Source organism: Serinus canaria, chromosome 4 (genome assembly GCF_022539315.1).
Source record: "Serinus canaria isolate serCan28SL12 chromosome 4, serCan2020, whole genome shotgun sequence".
In the NCBI taxonomy this organism is placed as follows: Eukaryota; Metazoa; Chordata; class Aves; order Passeriformes; family Fringillidae; genus Serinus; species Serinus canaria.
The window spans coordinates 31,560,908-31,575,066 of NC_066317.1; the positions used below are offsets into that span (position 1 = coordinate 31,560,908).

The 14,159-nt window shown below is 36.7% G+C and overlaps 1 long non-coding RNA gene across 1 annotated transcript in view; it reads left to right on the forward strand.

The window, feature by feature from the left end:
* Positions 1 to 12,297, forward strand: part of LOC108964915 (uncharacterized) — a 77,437-nt gene extending 65,140 nt beyond the window's left edge. The window contains exon 6 of the long non-coding RNA XR_007777461.1: positions 12,159 to 12,297. This is a non-coding gene — a long non-coding RNA (uncharacterized LOC108964915). The remainder of the gene's footprint in view (positions 1 to 12,158) is intronic.
* Positions 12,298 to 14,159: the final 1,862 nt, after the last annotated feature.

Consider the following 14,159-nt stretch of genomic DNA (forward strand, 5'->3'; position numbering starts at 1 on the left):
AATTTTTGACAGACAAGTCTTTCTGGCTTTAGAAATGCTGAGGATTAGAATTAGAAACTCCAACTTCTTTCAGGTAAAAGAACATTTTCTACTTGTATTGAGGTAATAGATACATGTAGCATATAGAAAATGGTTAAATTTAGAGGAATTTTACCTTCACTTAAGTATAATAAGAATTTCAATCCCTAGTATTTTTACAAGGTCTAATTTCTCTATGACTCAGCAAGGAATCTACTTTTATTTGCTCAATTTTGCGATAAAAATTCAGGGAAAGCCCCTTTATTCACACAAATATTTAGAGCTTCTGTGTGCATGAATAAGGCTACAGACCATGAATGTTTTTTTTTTTTTTGTGCAAACGAGAGTATTCATGCTGAAATTTCTTATCTAGCTCTGTAATATAAAAATGCTTTTTTGCATCCAAGAGTTATGGGTTAACAACCAGAGGGAGACAAAAAGTGTTTTAAAACAAGAAATAGATAAGCTTTGGTATGTGCCATTTCCAGATGAATATTAATATTTATTAATTGATCTGTAAATTTTTTACTAAGGCATTTAAAATTATAAATTTCTGAACCTATAAAATGTGTAATAAAGTACTCAAGATGAAGGTGTGGGAATCTCTTGAATACTTGTTGTCACAATCAAGATATTCTTACGCTGTTTCAATTTGTCCATGTTGCAAAATGAATCATGGATAAATTTACATTTCCTAGAGATGTTTCATATGTATTTAGGCCTAGGTGAAACAAATATTGTGGTGATGTAGAACACATGAGCACATTTCCAGAGGCTTTAAAGCTCCTTGTAGTTTACATAATTTGCCTGACTCATGGTCAAAATTAATGCAAATTCATATAACATTTCTTTTGAAAACTTGCACATTTTTACAGCTGAAATCAAAATTTGAGTGAAATTTGGCAGGGATCAATAAGAGTCAGCAGAGAGAATAAAATAAGCCCAACAGTAAGTATAAATAAGGTAAGCCAAGCTGAGACAGCCAAACAAAGCAACCTGGTTGTTCAACAGGCAGGGCAAGAAAATTGATCCAGTGGCACGACAGCCTGCCTGGAATCAGGAGCAGTTATGTAATGCCCTGGAAGTCACCAGCAGCCAAAGCACAGCTGCAGCAGTAATTCTTAAGGAGCAGAAAAGGGAAAATAATCAGACTCAAAAAGTCAAGACCTTATTTACCTGAAGAAATGAGTTCTCCAAGGTAGTTGATAAGACTACACAATAAATTCACGAATGTAGATAAGAGCAATGTGACATAAGTGCCTCAAAGAAGATGCAACAAAACTGCAAGGGAACAGAGACTGTTGCCTGCCTCTTTGCTTGTAAATTGTGCAATCTTCATTCCTTGAAACTCCACACAGATGGACGAGATGTTTGTTATTTAAGTATCATTACTCCTGATTATGTGGTTCAGTAGCTAAAAATGTTAGTACAGATTCCTTTTGTGAAACACTACCACAGCTCCACTAAATGTTTTAGAAATGCTCAGTGAATCTTTCCTGAATTCCATCTGTACTCCTGTGAAACACCCCTGTTTCAGCTTCTTTTCAGTCTTTTCTACTGTTTCTTTGGGGGTCACTGCAGAAATTGGGTAGGGGCTGTCTGCAGATTCTACCTGTCTATCTGCTCATTGCTAAGAATTGATTTTCACCTACTTCTTATTTTCCTCAATACCTCACCTTCAGGATTCTACACTTCCCAGAAATGAGGAGTAACCTTTCTGATAGCTGTAGTCTTTTAAATTTCATTATTTATCCATGTAGAAATGAACTATAGTTCCACTTTATAATGGATTTCATACCTTTGAATCCCTGTTATACCATTCATTTTTATACGTCTTTATCACTTTTTCTTGCTGCATGTTACAATTTGTTCTATTCTCTGCTGCTGTTCTGCTAATCTGGGAATTTGCTCTCTCCTGCTAAACACAATTCCAATAGTGATGTACTGTGCTGTAAAGGCAATGCCCTTAGGTTCAGCTGAACTAAATCCTTCCAACCTCTGTAGCCTTTTGAATTATCTCTTAACTGCCTCAATTCTTTTTCATCAAACTGTTCAATCACAGATGCCTGTGATGTTACATTCTGAAATACAGACTCTCCGGAAAAAGAAGCTTAAGCAGTCTGCATTAAACTCTGTTTCTTCTGTTCATTAAGCTGCAAGTCACCACCAGAGAAAAATATTCCAGAGTTTCATGTCCTGCAAGTACAGATTTCATGTACATTTATGACAGGTTACACTATTCCTCTTAACTCTGCTACAAACATGCTCTAATTCGTGTTTGATTATCCAGAGTCAGATAGAATCCATAGTCATGGAATCATTGAGGCTGGAAGAGCCCTTGAAGATCATCCAGCCCAACCATCCACCCAGCAGTAACACCATTAACTCCTAAACCACATTGCCCTCCCCAGATCCAGACAGCTCTTAAACACTTCAAGGGATAGTGACTCTGCCACCTCTCCAGGCAACATATTCCATTTGAGGGCCTGACCACCCTCAAAACTGAAGGTTTTTTACTAATATCTCATCTGAATCTCCCCTGGCTCAGCTTAAGGCCATTTTCTCTTGTCCTCACTGCAGGCACCGCTGGCTCTCTTTTGGATGGTTGCAGAGTGCAATAAGGTCCCCTCGAGCCTCCTTTTCTCCAGGCTAAACGATCCAGTTCTCTCAGCGGTTTCTCACAGGACATGTTTTCTACACCCTTCACAAGCCTTGGTGCCTTTCCCAGGATGTGCTCCAACACCTTAATGACCTTTAGGGAGTTAGGGTCCAGAACTGAAGGCAGTAGCTGATGTAAACTCAAAGAAGCATTAATAATAATACATCAAACTCTTTTATGAAGTATCTCTAATTATGGCCTAATTTTCTCATATGTCTCACAGCTTCATGATCTTTGTCTTTTGGATTTAACCTGCTTGTAAATCCTTAGCATATGTATGGGCTTAGCAATTAAAACAAATGTAACCAGTTTAATTTTTGGTTTTGTTTTTCAGTTCAAAATTAATTTATTCTCCAGGAAGAACTATTTTTCCTCTTGAAGTTATTTTGGTGGGGACTTTAGTGACTTTGGTATTTTCACTGAAAAGCTCACAGTTCCATTTTCCTGTCTAATATTCAATTTGATATCAATAGCCAATCTAAAATTCAGAAGTGTTCACTCAGTGTGTAGGGCAAGATGTCAGCCCGCTTTAATTCCTGCATTCACCTTTTGAAGACCTAGGCTCTCTCTAGAAGTCCTCTTCAGCTTTTTTGTTTTGTTTTGTTTTGTCTTTTTTTTGGCCACTTTTTCTACTGATATGTTGATATTTAATATGGCTAAATTGAAAATTACTGTAAAATTGTTATGCTCATGGTGTCTAAGTATGGGTATTGGATGCTTGGATCTGTGCATGTTTTTACAGTTAATGCACTTCTTGTCCATCCCAGCTTCTTCTGGTTCTATGACTTTTCTAAATTATTATTGTCTTTCCATTTTTTTCTTTCCCTTTTGATAATCTGTTTGGCCAGTGTTACTGCATCTCAGTTTTCTTCTAATGTCTTTTTTGACATGTCCTTATTGCTTCTCCTGATTTAGATTTCTATTTTGTAGCTGTCATTCCAGTAGCTTTATATCTTTGATTCCAGTCACTATTTGATCTTTTCTAATGGAATCAGTCAGTATGCCATAATTACATGGCAGACTTGTTAAGTGACTGTCAGTCAAAGATTCCTCAAATTTAGAGAAATGAAAGAAATTCTGTTCTTTGAGAAGTGCATGTGATGAAACTTATGTCATTCAAAAGTTTCCCTTTTCTTAGGAGCACAGTATTTCTCCTGCACATTTTCAAAACCAGGTTTTTCATTCTCTATTAGTACCAAACTAACAAGTAAATGGAGAATTTCAGGTACTTCTATATTCAAAAAATAGCAGCACCTTTAGTTGATTGCTTTTGAGCCAAGTTGGTCATGGACAGGTTCAAAAGCCTGCATAAATATTTTTTGATTCTGCAGCATTCCCAAAGAAAATCAGTTGCTGCTCACTCTCAATAATATTCTTCTCTCTGTTTCAATTTCTTTGAAAACTTATTTTTTCAAATGCTTATTTCAGTATAATGCAGCAGCTGTAGGATGTCTGGTTGTAGAGCAGCCACTCAGAAATTACAAACATTGTTTCTGTGTGATCTAAATTTCTTTGCTTGTGTAAGAAATTACCAACACACACCAACACTTAAAAAAAAAAAGATAGAGAAAGTAATGTAACTGACTTCCTGCCATTCAGAGTGTTAAGTGTTGAACTGTCTCTTTCAATCAGACTTTTCTTGACTCAGGTGTTTTGGGGTTTTTAAGATTTATTCTTAATTTATTTTGCCACTCTGCCTTGCCCCTCTGCCTTTTGTCCTCCATGTTCCAAGACCACAGTCCTTCTAGGACTGCTTTATGTCTATATATACCACCATGAGAAGGTTGTTCACTGCACAAGATCACACTTCAAGATCACACTGGCTTAAGGTGCTCAACCAGCTTAGGCTGCAAGGGAAAGTTCATGCAGGGAAACCTTGTGGCTTTCATTTGGGATAGTATGGTGTGCTGTGTTGTCTTGGTCTCTGTTTTTAGTGCAGATATTTAGTGAACCCTATACAGTCAAAATGAAGTATTTGAGAAAAAGCTGTTAAAAATTCATGAATAATGGTGGGATTGCTGTTGTATAAGAGTGGATGTTTCAGCTCAGTTTGCTATTTTGGCTCTACCATGAGGAATTGTGTAAGATCACATTAAGGATGCCCGCAGGACTTGCTGACCTGAAGTGAAAAGAATCACCACATGATAGAGTTTGAAAACTGCTAGCAAAATATCAAAAAAGTCATTAGTTAGGCTGTCAGTGTCTTCTTTCACCTTTCCCCCAAAATTCTCAGAGATCTCGTGTCTAACCCTTCATTTATGTAGCTAAGATTTTCAGTCTGCTGCAATGCTGAATTTAAGAGTGAGTGCAGAGGCAAATAGTCTACTTTTGTTTTCTGATAAAAACATGATGAATATATCTGAAGAAAGTTTGGAAGCTGGTAAGATGACCTAGAGGGGATTTAAAATGAAGTATGGAAATGTGTTCATTGTTTGAAAGGATAGATTAAGCTTGCCACAGAAAGCCTATAATATGTTTTAATGAAAATACTGCTCAGTCATGTTCAGGGGGGAATAGTTCATTTAGGTGAGAAGATGTATCAGCATTGCCAGTAATATTAATGACATTTTGTCAACAGCTTGTCATAGCTGCAGTTTCATTGTCTCTTGCATCCTCCTCAACATTCCACAGTGGACCAGACACAGTCTGATACAGAGGTTACCAGGGAGATTCCATGCAAGCAAAACCTCCTATGCCTCTGTGATCCTATGCTGCCCATAGGCACTATGATGAGGAAGTTGAACAGTCTGTACTAGGCTTGTCCTTTTCATATAAATTTCTATAGGCACTGTTGAGCAAATTATGGGCTTGATGAATGTTTTGGTATGGCTCAGTACAGTTATTTCTTTGTTTTGTATAGGTGTTAGAGAGAAGAGGAAATGCAAATATCAAGTTGTCCCCTGAAAATTTTATGTTGCTTTCATATTAGTTTTGGCCTTTTTAAGAGGAGAGCTCAGTGCATAACTCCTGAAACATCTTAAGTATGTTGTTCGATGTGAGTATGCCTTTCCCTCAATCCACCAAATTGCACAGGTCTGTCATTTGCTCTGTCCTGTCATTTGATAAACTAATAATTTTGTCCTAATGAACTTCTAACCCCAGAATTAAATTATTTAAGAAGAAAAAGAGAGGTATTTGAATGATAGCAACTCATCTATGTTGGATACAGGCACTAAAACTATCCTTGAGAAACTAATCCTGTTGCAAAACTATTAGTGTTGCATACCATGATTGCAAAATGTATCTTCTCATCTCAGTTATTACACATCCAGATGCTGATGGAGAAAGCAGCTAAAGATAGTTCTGTATTTTTGTCTGTGAGATTCTATGATATCTGGATAAATATGAAGTTCTGAAACTATAAAGTAAAACTTAGGGAAAAACAGGGAAGTTATGCAGGTAATTCAGGGAACACATAAAATGGCTATTACTTACCTTTGCAATTTAAGATCTTGACAAGCTATTCTGTGAAAACAGTAAGGAAACTGTAGGAAATCTAGCAAACAGTTTATCTGAATACACCAACAGTGAAATACTCCATCATTCATCTGTTGATTCCTCCATCTATTCATTTGGTGATTACAAAGCATTTCCTTTGTCACAAAACATGCATCACAGACTAGGCTTCTTGCTGAGGAAGTCACTTTAAAATGGCAGCCCACACTGAGAGACATCAGAACAATTCACAGCTGGGCAGATGTGAAACAGTGCTGGTATAATACAGCATTTTTAAACGGCGTCATAGCGATTCATTTGTGGATTCAGCCTTTACAGCTACAACATTTATCCCAGAGTATTCCAGTGAATTGCCCTTAGTTAGGAATCTAAATATGTCTAACCATACATTGTTTGTTGTGAGAACACTTGACTGGAGTGTCTGGGTGTTAAATAATGATCTTAGACATACCAATAATACCTCTTTCCTCTTCTGAGATAGAGCATTGGAATATAAATGAAAATTACTTGTTTGGATTTCCAAAGCAATCCATTTTTGCAATGAACATGTCTATGAAAAGCTATATTGGGCCTCTTTTACCTTCTATCTCTCAGGAAAAAAAGTAAGCTTTTCTGAAAGACTCTTTAGGCTGAGATTTTGTGGGAAGATCACTATATCCACCTGTTAGGATACACATTTAGGATACAAAGTATGAAACCCTCAAAGTAACCAGCATGGAGCTGTTTGTCTCTTCTGCCTCAATTCTGAATGTGCTTTTCCTCGTGGCTTGTACCTGCAACCTTAATGGTGTTGACTGTGGATTTCTCTCTTGCATCTCTCCTGGGCAGTTCTCAGGAGTTAAGTAGACCCTCTTGAGTGCATCTATTGAATGGAGGAAGTGATATTGACCATAGATGTATATTCTTGTCTAATGGCAAGCCTAAGAACATAGCCAAGTTTCCTCATATTTACTGTAAGCTTGGAGTAAATGCCTGTGGCTATTTAGTGGATTAAAAGACACTTGGTAATTTGTTCAGTCACGGGAGTGTGATTTTGGGCTTGATGTATGTTCCAGTTCAGCCAAGAATATAATGCACCATGGCATGTACACCAGAAAAATCTGAGAGGCCTAATGGTGAATTGCAACAAGCTTTCAGGAAGGGTGCTCAAGTTCTTAAGCAGTAACTATTTTGGGAATCATCCTATATAAGGAAAGAATTTTTGTGTATAAATCAAATCCAGTTTTTGAGGATTACACTTTACCTATCAACCACTGATATCCCAAAGTAGATGAATATCCACCTTGGTAGGTAGATACTCAGTAGGATCATTCTAGCTCCCTATACAGTAAATGGTAGATGAAAAATAAATAAGATGTCTAAGATCAGGAGTGTAGATTTTTGATCTCTGATGTGCCATAAAAGAAGTGGAAGCTTGTGGTTTGTGCTTGTTATTGAGTATACAGCACCGACTGCAATATGAGTGACTGCAAAGCTGGTTATATGGTTTTGTGGAAGATTACTTGTTAAATCACCTGCCAGGATACACATATAAGGCTCTTGTGAGACCCATCTCATATTTAGGGCTTGAAAGGGGAGAAATTGCAATGAGCTCACTGTAAAATGCAACTTTTTGGTGCCTCTAGGAAATTCTATGTGAGTCATTTACTGGCACCAGTAAATGCTGGAATTAAGTTTAGCAGAAGGAAGGATGTCAGTCAAGGGTTACAATATAGGATCTATTATGAATTTTTGCTTTGGAAATTGCCTGTGCTATGCACTAACTAACTGCTTATTTGACATGTTGCTGTCTAAGGAAAGGTAGCATTAATGATGTTTATTTTCAGAAATGCACTGTTATTTCATTACATGTAAAAAAACAGATTTTAATTTCAGCATTTATTAAATTGTTAGTATATAAAAGTAAAGAAATACCAAGACCTACAGTAGAGACTTTAGGAAGAAAGGATTTAAAATATTATTGGATGATGACATAAATAAAAAAGAGCACAAGCATATGATATATTGTGGGGAGCCTATCACCAAGACTGAAAGTATATTTACATGTGTATGAATGTCTCTGAAAAGTCTGAAGAAATTTTCTTCTACTTGTGACAAGACAAAAAAATTGTATTGCTTGCTTATTGAACATGATTTAATTTAAGTTAAACTAAGAAATATGCTGCTGGCCTACCTTCAATTTTTATGCTAATTTAGTTGGAACATTAGACCAAGAAAGCAATTCAGGCCACCTACTTTCTTTTATCACCTACCTGGGAAACTCCTAATACAGTTTCTATTCTAGATTTTGTATTTTTCTATGTGTCTGGGATTAAGTATCTTTGTGTAGTATAGAGTTTGAACAGCTATGTGTTCAGATGACAGCTAAAGTCCATTACAGTTCAGAGATGCAGGGCCTGACTTGCTAAATTCTTCCGAGATTTTTTGCTTTCAGGAATTGTCAAAGTAGGCACTTTACCAAGGGACCAGAGCTGAGGCAGAGGCATCAGAGTTTAGTTCAGAACAGCATTTGAATTTTTACCTTTTTTAAAGGTAAAGAGTTAGGATACACCTCAAGACACTGAAATATTAGTTTTTAGGCATCCTCTGCTCAGAAGCTGTTTCTGCTCCTGAGATTGCTGTAATCACGGAGCTGATATGAAATGCTTTAATTTTGCTCTTTAACTTACAGAGCTCGGCAGCAACAACATGATTCTTAGAATGGAGAGGGTCTGGGGAAGACAAGATATCACCTGGGAGCAGGAAAGGAAATTGTCCTGTTCATGTTTCATATTAATGCAATCTTCCAGTTTATTCAATTTTCTTATGAGTTAGAAGTATGTGTATGAGGCAGAGAGACAGGGGAGGACATTTAAGTATTGTCAGAGAGGATTGTCAGAGAGTTTTAAAGTCAATCACTTCTGATACATTTTCCCCAAACTGATCTTTAGTAAAATTCTTTCCCCCCTTGAGATTACAGCACTTTTATATAGTTGTATGAAATGCATAATATGAGAAGGGCTGCATTGGTTATGCCACTGGGAGCCTGAGACTAGTGCTGTCTCAGAGGTAATAAAAATTTGTATGACAAATGTTCATTTAGCATGAAACAGTCTCAGTATTAAAAAATATTGTTATTCAATGTAACTATTTCAGTACATAGTAATCTGAAAAGTGTTTATTTTATCTAATTTTCTATTTTAGGAAGATGATATTCACACTATAAATATCATAATTACTGGACAGTTAACAGTGTTTAATGCTATCTGTACTTTAAATGATCATGGGCAGTCAGGGGAACCAGATTAACTTCAATGGTAAAAGGCCAAATAATTCTACTGTTTAAAGTCATGAATGACAGTAAAGATTCTAAATGTATGCTTAAATATATCTCTATTAACACCAAGCATTAACATTTGAATCCTGATCTCGTCATAGAATCACAGAGCATACTGAGTTGGAAGGGACTCACAAGAATCTTCAAAGTCCAACTCCTGGCCTTGCACAGCACCATCCCCAAGAATCACATCCTGTGCCTGAGATTGTTCAAATGCTTCTTGAGCTCTGTCAGGCTTGGTGCTGTGACCACTGCCCTGGGGAGCCTGTTCCAGTGCCCAAACACCCTTTGGGTCAGGAACCTTTTCCTAATATCCAACCTAAATCTCTCCTGACATAGCTTCGGGCCCTTCCCTTGCATCCTGTCACTGGTCATCTGGAGATCAGTGCCTCCCCCTCCTGTGCCCCTCATGATTTTATTAATCTGCTATAGCTGTCAGCAAGTACATCTCTATTATGTGTGTAATTTTAAACTTTTAAAAGTAGTAATAAATATGATAGCTACCTTTCAACTGCTAAAATGGTAAAAGCATGAAGACAGAAAATAACAGAAGTTTCTGCTGAGATTACAGGTCTATAAAGCTCTGTATTCTGAATAACTTCACAATGTGCATAATTTATGTTTTTGATCCTTTAACAATTAGAATCTGGATTCTTGGTGCAATTATTAATCTCTATAAGCAGTCAAGCAAACAGGTCAGACACCTCTAAAGAGTAAATTATAAGGCTTAAAAGATATCATCTTTCCAGCATGCAGTATTTGAATAGTGTGGGTAACCTTTTTTGTTTGCAGTAAGCAGATGAGCTCCAGCATTAGGGAAGAGCACACACTTGACTGAAAAACTGAAGGAGCTCTCTGACCTCACAGGTGTCAGAGCATGGCTTCAGCACCTCCCAATCCTCCTGTCTGCATGGTGGATGAAACACCTACATGTCATCGAGAATATTCTGACTGTGTGGAGCTACATTCAAGGATGGAGGTGGCTCCATTACCCAGTACAGAGGCAACGAGTATATTTAGATGACTGAATCATCTGATAGGATTATTAAGTAAATTATTGCATTTCATTTGAGAACAAATACTGAAAAGCCAAGGAAGAGTAACTAGGACTTGCATCTGTACTAAGAAAACATACAGGAATGAGACTGGGGAGAAGGAGTGCTCAAGCAGAATAAAAAAGATGAATAAATGATCTGCACAAATCTTCAGCTGTAGACATGTGAAAAGGGATTTCCACTAGGTGTCCTCTCCCCCTATCAGCTTTTGCATCACCAGCTTCATTATTTTCAGACTGCTCCGCTCCCTCTCACACAAAGTTTTCTCTTACATTGATATATAGCTTGTGTAGCATTGTAACAAGAGAGTCTCATTCAAATTTCTTTAAAGCTTATCTGCATCAGACATGACCTTTATCCATTACTGTTAATGTAAGGTATTGTAATGTATTTCCTGTGTATACATATACTGTAATGTATTTATGGAAATTCAGTCTGTTCAAATTGTCTGGTATTTACAAATCTGGAGTTTAGCTGTAATGCAGTTATGACAGACACCTTTAGAATTACTAAGATGCATGTTTTTTAGGTATTTCATGAGTTTTCTTAAACAAAACTATTTTAAGTTTCTTGTAATATCAAGAAGATTTGAAAGATGTCAGCATCAGAACAGACTAGATTTGTTACCTGGAAAGGTTATCCCAGTTTTACTTCTCAGTTATTTCAGCAACTTGCATGAAAACAAGAATGTGCATCGTTTGAGCTTAGATAATGGATTCAAAAAATAATTTCATATTAGCAGTTAATTTTCCATTAATAGATTGGTGTCTGACTTGAGTGATTATTTAAAAAATGCAAACCCTTTCCCATTATTTAGGTCTGGAATATGAGGAAAGAGAAAGGTTGCAAGGGAGAAAAGCAATGAAGGGTATTTGTGGGACCAAATGCTAAAGCTAATCTAACTATCTAATAGTTGGTTGGCACTAGGGGGTCACAAAATGTCTCTGTCAGGGTGGCAGACATCCCTCCCCAGCAGGGCTGATTTGATATCTTTGACAGTGTGATGGATGACTTTACACAGGCTGAGCTTGGTTTGCCAGGACATGATGTGAACCTCCTTCAGCAGTTTGTGCCCTGTTTCATGCCAGACATTGGCTAGAATGGTTCATTAGCTAAGGAGCCCTCCTGCTGTATTTCACTGCCTTACAGATACAGCCAGTCTACTTTCTCATGCAACAGATATGAGGAAATAGCTGCTCTGTTGTTTTGTTTCAGATTTGTACACTACTGTAGCAGCAGGCAGAAGCTCAAACTATAAAGCTGGGAAAAGATCCATAACTGGCAATTAGCAGTAATTGTGATAGCTATAACACATTCATATCACACTGGTTTCAAAATGTAGTTCTTGGCACTTGAGTACATTTAAGGAAACCGCAAATAATTTTTCTACTGTTATCAGTTTTCAGTACTGTAGCAGTATTTGGAGGATGTGAACAAACTACACTTGAAGGGAGAACATTTCCCTGGAGAGCTGGACCCCAGCTTCCTCTGTAGTTTTCATGTTACTGGAAAATGAGAAAAAAGAAAAAAAACTCACGGGCAGTATTCAGGGATTCTGGATTACTGTGGATTCTTGTATGAGGAGCTCTAAAGCGATGTAACTTCTTTTTCTTTTTTTTTTCCTTCTTTTTCTTTCTATTCTTTCTTTTACTAGTGAAGGGTCTGGAACACAAGTCTTATGAGGAGCAGCTGAGAGAGCTGGGATTGTTCAGCTTGAAGAAAAGGAGGCTCAGGAGACCTTATTTCTCTCTACAGCTACTTGAAAGGAGGTTGTTGGCAAGGTGGGTGTTGGCCTCTTTGCCCACCAAACAAGTGACAGAAGAAGAGGAAATGACCTCAAGTTGAGCTGAGGCAAGTTTAGATTGGATATTAGGAAAAAGTTCTTCACTGAAGGGGTTACTAAGCATTGAAGTAGGCTGCCCAGGGAAGTGGTGGAGTCACAGTCTCTGGAAGTGTTCCAAAAAGGTGTAGATGAGGAGGTTAGAGATATGGTTAAGTGGCAGACCTGTCAGTGCTGGGCTAATGGTTGGACTTGATGATCTTAGAGGTCTTTTCCAAACTTAATGATTCCATGATTTTATTATTTTAGTACAGAGTACCCTAAGATCTAGTTTAGCATTTTGCATATGTCATTGAGCATCATGTCATTGTGTGAATCTTACCAGAGAAGTTAGAAGAGTACCCACAGGAACCAGGCATTCAGATCAGCTTGGTACAGGAAATAACAGAACTTCTTTAGCTGATAATCTCTTATAAGCATTGGCAGCTAACCAGAACCTCACGTTACCAGCACATTGAGTAAAGGTATTGCTGAGCCCTGCTGCCTTTTAATTTATGTTTCTATTAATAGCATCTAATCTCCTGCACAAATCACAAATATTTAATGAAATTTAGAATCATCAGTGTCTGTAATTCGTAATTTACCCATAATATATTAACTTTTAAAATCCAAGAACTTTCTTTGATTAATTTTTAACATTATTGGTTACCACCCTTTTACAAAGAAAAAAAATTCTGTTAAATATTTCTGCTAGTAGCACTGCCAATGCCAGTGAAGTGAGCATGATTACTTATGAAGTTACTAACAAGTTAAAAATTTACTGTATCTATTTAGAAAAAAATCTAATGTTTGAATAATATATAATCCTGGAATCTAAATTGTTGTTATTTTTGAAGAGTTAAATCCCTGTGTGATTCTCTGAAGAATTTTTCTATTTAATCTCTTGAATCACTTTTATGCTAGTCTGACAGTCTTTTTACTTTCCAATTTTTCTTGGTAGGATATTTTATATTAAGCTTTTTAACATAGATATGTGCTTAGTATTTGTTGAAAAGCACAGGAAAAGCACAGAGCAATGTTTATTCAGGATATTTTTTGTACTTTGGTTGGTTCTCATTTTCTTGTTTTCCATGATGATTCATCCTCTTCCTAAAAGAAACAAAATACTTCTATCTTGTTATTCCCTCATTAGGAAGTTAGTCTCTAAAAAATATTTTTCAGCAACAGATGTTTCTTCCACGAATGTATTAAGGGAATGTAAATATTTGCTGCTCAACAAGCTGTTTTGAACCAAATCTTCTTGGACCATAAGGAAGTCCAAGGACCAGAGTTACAGAATATATGCTGATGCAGTGTCATTTTGTTTTGCAAATGCAAGTTTAGTTTTCAATTAAGGTCTGGAGAAGATTGCAGTAAAATATGTATTTTCCAGTGATATAATTAAAAAGCTTAATATAGAAACAAATTAAATAAAATTCAAACATTGTTTTCCAATGTAAAATGAATTTCAAGAGCATTTTATTACTGACAGGACATAAAGTATTAAAGCTTATCTTGAACACACAAGGTCCCTGATAGAAATTCAAATCTAAAAACCAGCCTTAATTCTTAAGAAAGCTTCAGCACAAGGCAGAGGAAATTTTGACCCATCTGTAATGAACATAATAGAATATCAGCCAAGTAAGAATCCTTCTCTTGTTAATTTTCTTTTGTCTTGTATCATGATAGTCTCTCAGATCAGAGCTGTTTCCTGCTGAACTAATTTAAAAGTCAGTTTTTGGGCAAACTTCCTTTTTGGGGTTTGTAATAGAAAAGCTTCCTATTAAACTCTTCAGATGATATTTTTAGGGAATCATTGTCCCAAGAAATCTCTGA